This window comes from Ovis aries, chromosome Y (genome assembly GCF_016772045.2).
Source record: "Ovis aries strain OAR_USU_Benz2616 breed Rambouillet chromosome Y, ARS-UI_Ramb_v3.0, whole genome shotgun sequence".
NCBI lineage: Eukaryota > Metazoa > Chordata > Mammalia > Artiodactyla > Bovidae > Ovis > Ovis aries.
The window spans coordinates 23,883,670-23,892,787 of record NC_082741.1 but is presented as its reverse complement, the minus strand read 5'-3'; positions in this window follow the sequence as shown (position 1 = coordinate 23,892,787).

Sequence of the window (9,118 nt, the reverse complement as noted above, 5' to 3'; positions counted from 1 at the left end):
GAGTCCTAACCAAACCACTGGACTGCCAGGCAACTCCTGTGTTTCGGTGCTGTGGATAGGTGTGTGTGTGTGTGTGTGTGTGTGTGTGTATGTGTGTGTGTGTGTGTGTCTTGATTTTTGCTATATTTATAGGAGAACTGTTCTGTGTGTAAGTATGATGTGAATGGTATTAGAACTTGAAATGTTTGTGTTGTACATATGATCTCAAAATGGAATAGTGTGAAAGAACTTACCACTTGTTATCTCTTGGCCTAGGATCTCTCCTGAGGTAGTAGTCAAGCTTTTGTCTGGCTTGGCAACCTCTGAAGACTTAGCTAGTTGAATCTAAGCTCTCTCACTTGTCTGTACTCTTGAAGCCTCAGTTCCTCCTTCTGTGGGCCTCTCCAAGGGGCTTCTCTTGTGGAGGCTGCTGTCTTTACTCAGAATGAGTGATTCAGGAAAGTACTTGCACCCATGATAAAGTGCAGAGTTTTTTTGAGATGTTACACATCTGCACTTGTGTATTTGCTTAGTCTCACAGGTCTACCCTGTGATAGATTGAGAGAGAACTACACAGGGGTAGGAATATCAGGAGATTGAATTCACTTGAAGGCTGGTTACCATACCCATTAATCCACTATGCCAGCCTGTTTTTTTTTAATATGATCTCAGCTCTGTCAATGTGAGCAAATTATTTGGCTTGTGTACCCTTCTTGTGTGCTGCTACTGCTGCTAAGCCGCTTCAGTCGTGTCTGACTCTGCAGTCTCATGGACAGCCACCCACAAGGCTCCCCCTTTTCTGGGATTCTCCAGGCAAGAATGCTGGAGTGGGTTGCCATTTCCTTCTCCAGTGCATGAGAGTGAAGTCGCCCAGTCGTGTCCAACCCTTCGAAACCCCATGGACTGCGGCCTACCAGGCTCCTCCACCTGTGGGATATTCCAGGCCAGAGTACTGGTTTGGGTTTCCATTGCCTTCTCCAGCTTGTGTGCTCTTGTGGTTTGATGTACTCAATTCCTGATCTGCTCATTTCTAAACCTACTCATTTCTTGATATTCTAGCAAGTCTCTTCTTTGTCGTCCTGGATTAAGGTTGCTGTTTCTCTGGATGGTTCCCATCAGCAAACAGACTGACTATAACGTGACCTGTCGTTAAAAATCCATCTTTTGGTGACACCTCCTGCTTCTGCTGCTTTTATTTCATATTTGCTTGTTATAGAACTCTGCAGAGTTGTTCCTAGACTTTGTTATATCGAGTTCTCTCATTTTCCCATAAAGCCACTCTTGTCAAGGCCACAGGTGAATTCAAATGTTTAACTCAGTGGTGAACTTTTAATTGTTATTTTATTTAATTTGTTGGCAGCCTTTATCAGAGTAGTTCATTTCCTCCTCCCTGAAAAAAATGTTTCACTTGGATTACAGAGTGCTTCTCTTTCCTGCTTGTCTTCCACCTATAGTTCCCCACATACAATGTGTGACCTTTGTGTCTGGCTTTATTCAGATGTCGTATTTTCCTTTTAAGTATTTATTTATTTAGCTATGTGGCATGTGGGATCTTAGTTCCCAGCCCAGGGATGGCACCTGTGGAGAGTCTTAAACCCTGGATCGCCAGGAAAGTCCCCTCGTTTGTGTACTTTCAAGATTCATCGTGTTCATGCTTGTATAGCAGTGAATGTTTTTATTTTATTTTTATGGCTGAATATGGTATATGAATATGGTAAATGGCTTCCATGCAGTCCATTTTGAGCATATACCACAGTTTGTTTATCCATTCGTCAATGAATGGATAATACGTGGATGGTGTACTCTTTGTGGCTATTGCGAGTAATGTTGCTGTGAACACTGATTTTGCATGGACTGAACATTTTCAGTGTTGGTGCATATATACAAAAGAGGGAAATTCCTGGATCATATCTCTACTCTACATTTAATTTTTGAGGTACTGACCAACCACTTTTGCAAGAGTGGTTGTACCATTTTACAGCAATTACCTCAACAATATCATGAAGATTCCTTTTCTCCACATCTTCTGCAGCACTTGTTATTATTCGTCCTTTTGATTGGGTGTGAAGTAGTCTGGTGCGAAGTAGTATCTCAGTGAGACTGATTGACATTTTGCTCAGGGCTTCCCTGGTGGCTCAGAAGGGAAAGTGTCTACCTGCAAGGTAGGAGACCTGGGATCAATTCCTGGGTGGGGAAGATCGCCTTGAGAAGGAAATGGTAATCCACTCAAGCACTCTTGCCTGGAATATCCCATGAATGGAGGAGCCTGGTAGACTACAGTCCATGGGGTTGCAAAGAGTCGGAAATGTCTATTCAAATTCTTTTCCTGGTTATTAAATGCTTTTCTGTTTTTAATTGTTGTAGAAAACATCTAAGTTAAATTTTTACCATTTTACCCATTTTTGCATGCTAAGTATTTTGCACACTTTCATCAGCCTTTTGGAGAAAGAAATGGCAACCCACTGCAAATCTGATGGAGAAGGGAACGTGGTGAGCTTTAGTCCCTGGGGATGCAACGTTGGGCACAAATGAGTGACTAAGACATATACACACACGTAGTCACAGTGTTGATTTGTTGTTGTTGTCATTGTTTTAGCTGTGTTGTGCAGCTTGAATGACAGTTCCCTGGTTGAGGATCATACCCAGGCCCCTGATAGGACACTGTGGAGTCCTAACCTCTGAACTACCAGGGAATTCCTTATCACATTGTTATGAAACAGATCTCTACACCTTTACAGCTTGCAAAATCGAAACTCTGTACCCATCACCTGTCCCATTAAACAGCAACTCCTCTTTTCTTGCCCGTTGACCTAGACCATGGACTCCATCGTTCTTTTTTGTTTCCTTTCTATTGCTTGACTGTGTTAGCTATTTCATGCAAGTAGAAACTTACAGTATTTGTCTTTTTGTACGACTGGCTTATTGCATTTGGCTTGATGTCTGAAATGATCATGCATGTTGTAGCATGTGACAGAATTTTCTCTATATGGCTAAATAATATTTCATTGTGTGTATATATCACATTTGATGGACATTTCGATGTTTCCACCTCTTAGTTGCTGTGCTTCGTGCTGCTGTGAGCACGGCTCTGCAGATATCCCAAGACCCCATGTTAACTTCTTTTGATTTTATATCCGGAAGTGGAACTGCTGAATCATGTATCAGGTCTAGTTTTTTAGTTTTTTGAGGAGCCTTTAAACTGTTTTCTGTAGCAGTTGCACCATTTTAAAATCTATCTATAACACACAAGGATCCAGTTTCTGTATGTGCTTGCCAACAGTTGTCCTTTCCTTTCCTTCATATGTAAACACACACATATGCACATACAATTTTTTCATACCCTGTTCCATGATTGTTTATCACAAATTATGAATATAGTTCCTTGTGATATACAGTACGCTGTTATTTCTCTCTTGTATATATTATAGTTTGCATCTGCTAATCACCAGCTCCCAATCTGTGCCTACCCCAACTTTCCCCTCTGGGGAATCACATAGTGTGCTCTCTATGTCTGTGAGTCTGTTTCTGTTTCATAGATAAGTTCATTTGTGTCATATTTTAGAGTCCATGTAAGTGATACCATATGATATTTGTCTTTCTCTCCTTTTTATTATTTTTATTTGTACTTTATTTTATTTTACAACACTGTGTTGGTTTTGCCATACATTGACATGAATGCACCACAGGTGTACATAAGTTCCCAATCCTGACCCCCCTCCCACCTCCCACCCCATATCATCTCTCTGGATCATCCCTGTGCACCAGCCCCAAACATCCTGTATCCTGCATCAAACATAGACTGGCGACTACCTTACATGATAGTGTACATGTTTCAGTGCTATTCTCCCAAATTATCCCACCCTCTCCCGCTCCCTCAGAGTCCAAAAATCTGTTCTATACATCTGTGTCTCTTCTGCTGTCTCTCATGCAGGGTTATTATTACCATCTTTCTAAATTCCATATATATGTGTTAGTATACTGTATTGGTGTTTTTCTTTCTGGCTCACTTCACTGTGTATAATCGGCTCCAGTTTCATCCGTCTCATTAGAATTGACTCCTATAAAGTCTGCAAGCAATAAATGCTGGAGAGGGTGTGGAGAAAAGGGAACCGTCTTACACTGTTGGTGGGAATGCAATCTAGTGCAGCCACTATGGAGAACATTGTGGAGATTCCTTAAAAAATGGCAAATAGAACTGCCATATGACCCAGCAATCCCACCGCTGGGCATACACACTGAGGAAACCAGAATTGAAAGAGACACATGTACCCCGGTGTTCATCGCAGCACTGTTTATAATAGCCAGGACATGGAACAACCTAGATGTCCACCAACAGATAAATGGATCAGAAAGCTGTGGTACGTATACACAATGGAGTGTTACTCAGGCATTCAAAAGAATATATTGTCTTCCTCTTTCTGACTTCCTAAGTATTCTTTTGAATGCTAGTGTAGATTCAAGTATTTACTCAACAACATTTGTTGCTACAGTGTAAAATGTGGTTGACTTAAAATATTTGTCTTCTATTTTGCAAGCTTTATATTAATTCTAATACTTGGGTTTTCTTCAAGATTTTCTATATACAAATGTATGTTATCTCCAATATACTTTGATTTTTACTTTCCATTCTGAAGGCGGTTTTTTGTTTTTTCATTGTGTTTTTTTTTTTTTAAACTGCAGCAACAATTCTCTTTTGTTACCTGATTGCTCTGGTTGTAAAACTGCCAGTATAATGTTGAGCCAAAGTGTGTAATAGACTTCCTTGTGTTGTTCCCAGTCTTAGAGGGAAAGCTTTCAGTTTTTCATTCTTAAGTATGATGTTAGCTGTGGGTCGTTTTACAGGTGCGCTTTGATTGAGAAAGTTCTCTTCTGTTCTTAATTATTAAGTGTTCTTTTAACCCTGGTTATGAAAAGGTGCTAGATTCAAGGAAATGCTTTTTCTTCAGGCAGATGTGTTATTTGTTTTATTGTTTTAAAATGGCATAATGTTGGTGACTTTCCTATCATGAACCAACTTTGCATACCTCCCTAAATCCCATGTGATCATGGTATACAGTCTTGTTTATATGCTGTTGAAATTTGTTTGCCAGTATTTTGTTTTGGACTCTTTCACCTGTATTCATGAGGGATATCAGGTGTGTGTGTGTGTGTGTGTGTGTGTGTGTGTGTGTGTGTGTGTGTGTGTGTGAGTGATATCTCTGTCTGACATTGGTATGAGAGAAAGACTGGCATCACTTTGCCTGCTATGTGGGGAAGAGACATGTGGCATAAAGGATGAAGCATTGTTGGATTGAAGTTTTGCCAGGATTAGAGGGAGAAATTTAGGATATGTCAGTGTGGAATTGGGGTGAGATTATCAAAGAGAGCCCACTCTCCTTTTCCTAGGCCTGTGTTAAGGGCTTGACATTGAATTATGCTGTTTGTTAACTAGGTATAGATAGATTATACTTTGAATTTGCTACCTATTTTGTTTGTTAACATTTATGAAATTAGAATTTGTGGATCGGTTGTAATGTGCATTTAAGATACATTTTCTTCCATTTTTACTACAAAACAAGATGCCATTGAATAGCTGATGCCTTTTAAAAAAGCTGTTAACCTTAAGTCTAAGAAATAAGCATGTTTGTCTTTAAGATACAGAAACACATTTAAAAGTTACAAATTTGCCAAAGAAGATGCAACTGGTGTGTGGTTAAGTTAGAATTCCAACTTAATGTCCTTTGACTCCAAAGGCCATGCTTCTAAACGCTGTAGAACAATGCTTTTGTAAAAATACTCTCCTTTACATGTGATTTCACCTAATGATCAGTGTGGCTGTTTTTTTTTTTAATTTTTCCTCTTTATTTTTTTAAGTAGAAGAGGTTAAAGTGAACATGCGACAAAGCTATGATTCTAGAGCCATGTAGACTTGTAGTCGTAATTTTTTCAGCTGTCATTGAGTCTGGTTGATACTCAGTGTCTTTGTAAGATAAGGGTGTGTATAAGTACTCTAGAGTTTTGGAGATAATCAAATAGCCCATTTTTCTGTACTTAACTAATCTGTAGTATGTTTACACTTAGGTGGCAGTTTGTATAAAGGAAGCACTGGGACTTGTGGACGCACCCTCTAAGAATAAAAAAGTATTAAAAATATGGAACTCCCATGTATGTTACGTGAAGAAGACCAAGAGCCAGAAGTACGGAAAAGGGAGGGAGAGACCAAACAAGTAGATGATGATGATGATGATGAAGTGATCTTGGTTGGAGTGGAACATGGAAATGACGATGCTGACGTGATCTTTGTTGGGATGAGCTCAGCTTCAAAACCAGTCGTTTCAAACTTACTGAACAGAGATACCCCAGGTTCTTATTCAAGGAGAAAAAGGTGCGGTCACTTCAGGAGAGGTAACGCTCACAGATTACAGCTTGTTAGTCATGTGACTCCTACATCAGAATCAAAGACTGTCTTGCCAGTGTCTGACTCTGACTCAAGATCAACAGGTAGTCCTATTATTATTGAACCTCCGTCTCAAGCTGATTATAAAAATCTTTCACCACAAATAGTGCCTGATGGCTTTTCGAAGGAGTTATGTTCTTCTTTGATTACCTTCACAAGGTCATTGCAGCATCCAGTAGAAACAGCAGTTTCTGCAGGAGATATGAATAAAAGTCCTCATGTATCAAAGCGAGTTTCCCCTTGTGAAACAAATCGCAGAAATCCCAGAAGGCCTAAACTCAGTGATGGCATTGTAGGGGAACATTCTTTAGGTTTTTCCCTGTCAGGTTTTTTTCATACAGAGACCACTCAGCAAAGCACACCAGACTGTGTCCATACCTCACTAAGCCATGTTCAGAATGGAGAACCTTGTCCAACACCTTTTCCAAAGGATAGTGTTCATTGCAAGCCTGTAAGACCTTTAGGGGAAAGTGGACGGACAAAAACTGATTTTCCAAGTTTGGCAAGTCCAAACAAAATTGGTGATCCCACAGAAGGAAATCTGATTGTGTTACTTCGTGACTTCTACTATGGCGAGCATGGAGGAGTTGGGCAGCCAGAACCGAAGACCCACACGGCGTTTAAATGCCTCAGCTGCTTGAAAGTTCTAAAAAATGTCAAGTTTATGAATCACGTGAAGCACCATTTGGAACTTGAGAGGCAGAGAGGTGACAGCTGGAAAACCCACACCACCTGCCAGCACTGCCTCCGCCAGTTTCCTACTCCCTTCCAGCTGCAGTGTCACATTGAAAGTGTCCACACGGCCCAGGAGCCCTCCGCAGTCTGTCACATCTGTGAGTTGTCCTTTGAGACAGATCAGGTTCTCTTAGAGCACATGAAAGACAATCATAAGCCTGGTGAAATGCCCTACGTATGCCAGGTTTGCAGTTACAGATCATCATTTTTTGCAGATGTGGATGCACATTTCAGAGCATACCATGGTAACACCAAGAGTTTACTTTGCCCGTTTTGTCTCAAAATTTTTCAAACTGCAACAGCATACAGACGTCATCATCGAGGGCACGGGGAAAAGAGTTTTCACCAGTGTTCCAAATGTCGGCTACAGTTTTTAACTTCCAGAGAGGAAAGGGAGCAGAAGACCCAGTGTCATCAAATGTTTAAGAAGCCTAAGCAGCTAGAAGGATTGTCTCCTGAAACAAAAATTGTTATTCAGGTATCACTGGAACCCCTTCAGCCAGGATTGGTGGAAGTAGCATCCATTACTGTGAACACATCTGATTTTGAATCATCACCCCGCAAATCTAAAAGGAGGAGGTCAAAAAAAGAAAAATAATAGTTAATTCTGCCTTCAGTAAGTCTGAAGCAAGTATTTCAGTCAAAGTTAAAAATCCCATTAAAAACAAAAAGATCAACTTATAGCATTATTCAATAATATCAAATATAGGGAAACCGATGGGTAATTTATGTGATTTTGTTTTAAATAGAGGAAGTACAGTTTTGTTTGATCTGCATATTGAGATGTTATTTAAAAATCTATGATCTGTTTTTCGTGTAATTGTCTTAATATGTAAAAAGGATGTGTGCATGTGTGTGTGAGAGAGAGAGAATGAGAGAAGTGGAGAAAGGAATAGTAAGAACCTATTTTGATATTTGATGTTACTTGTAAGTTCGAAAGCTCTCCTATACATATAATCTGTAGAGTGTTTTAGCAACGTAATTTTGAAGTGTTTTCATGCCTTGCAGATCTCAGTATCAGCTATATAGCCAGACTTGAATGTCACTCTCTGAAGTGCCTCTTGGGCTGATCTAAGATAACCTGGCTCTGAAAGCGTGCAGTGGAGGTTAAGTGATGGAGAAGCTACGATGTGAGTTTGGACCAGACACGGGATTTAATCAGTGAAGAGCTGTGGCTTCTTGTCCCAGCTGAGGAAGAGGCATACATTCACTGCAGGCGCAGAGCCAAGGGAGAAGGAACACTGTCTCAGAGTGCTTTCACCTAGCCCAGGGACATCTCAAGGATGCCAGCTGCTAAAATGCCTGTGTTTGGTGAGAGACCCTGGCAAGCATGAAGCAGGCCCTGTGTAGCACTGACTGCAGTTGGAGAAGCAGAGATAGTTAATAGAATGAGACCTGGTGCCTGTGGACCTCCTGTTGAGTGAGCAAATGGGGAATTTGATTCATTCTGTCCCCTTTCCCATTTGGCTGGCCTGTAGTCACAGTGAGGTCGGCATATCTGTGTCAGACACAGTAGCAAAGCAAGTTAAAATTCCCAAAGGAAAAAGAGCCTTGAGGTCCACTTTGATTTGCGCTGGACCCATAGTTGTAACTGAAAAGGATCAAACAGAGGAAATCTGTTCAGCTTTTGAATTGGGCTAAATTGAGTTCTCTTACCCTTAAGCTACAATGGAGTTGTCCAAGAATCGTAAATATAGTGGACAAAAATAGTCCAGGGTGATTAAAGCCTTTTTGGAACTCTTCCTTCCAATTTCCAGTTACATGTGTCTTACCCGAGTTGACCATGTGAAGATTTCGGTTCTGTATCTTATCTTGCCTTGGACACAAATGTAGTACAATTAACAGCTAATACTTTGCGTGTGTAATTTCCCATTGTATCAAACTGATTGAGTTTCCGTCTTTCTTGACACAGTCTGATGTGCAAGAATTGTCTCATGTATTTCAGTAATTATCACGTCATAGAGTTAC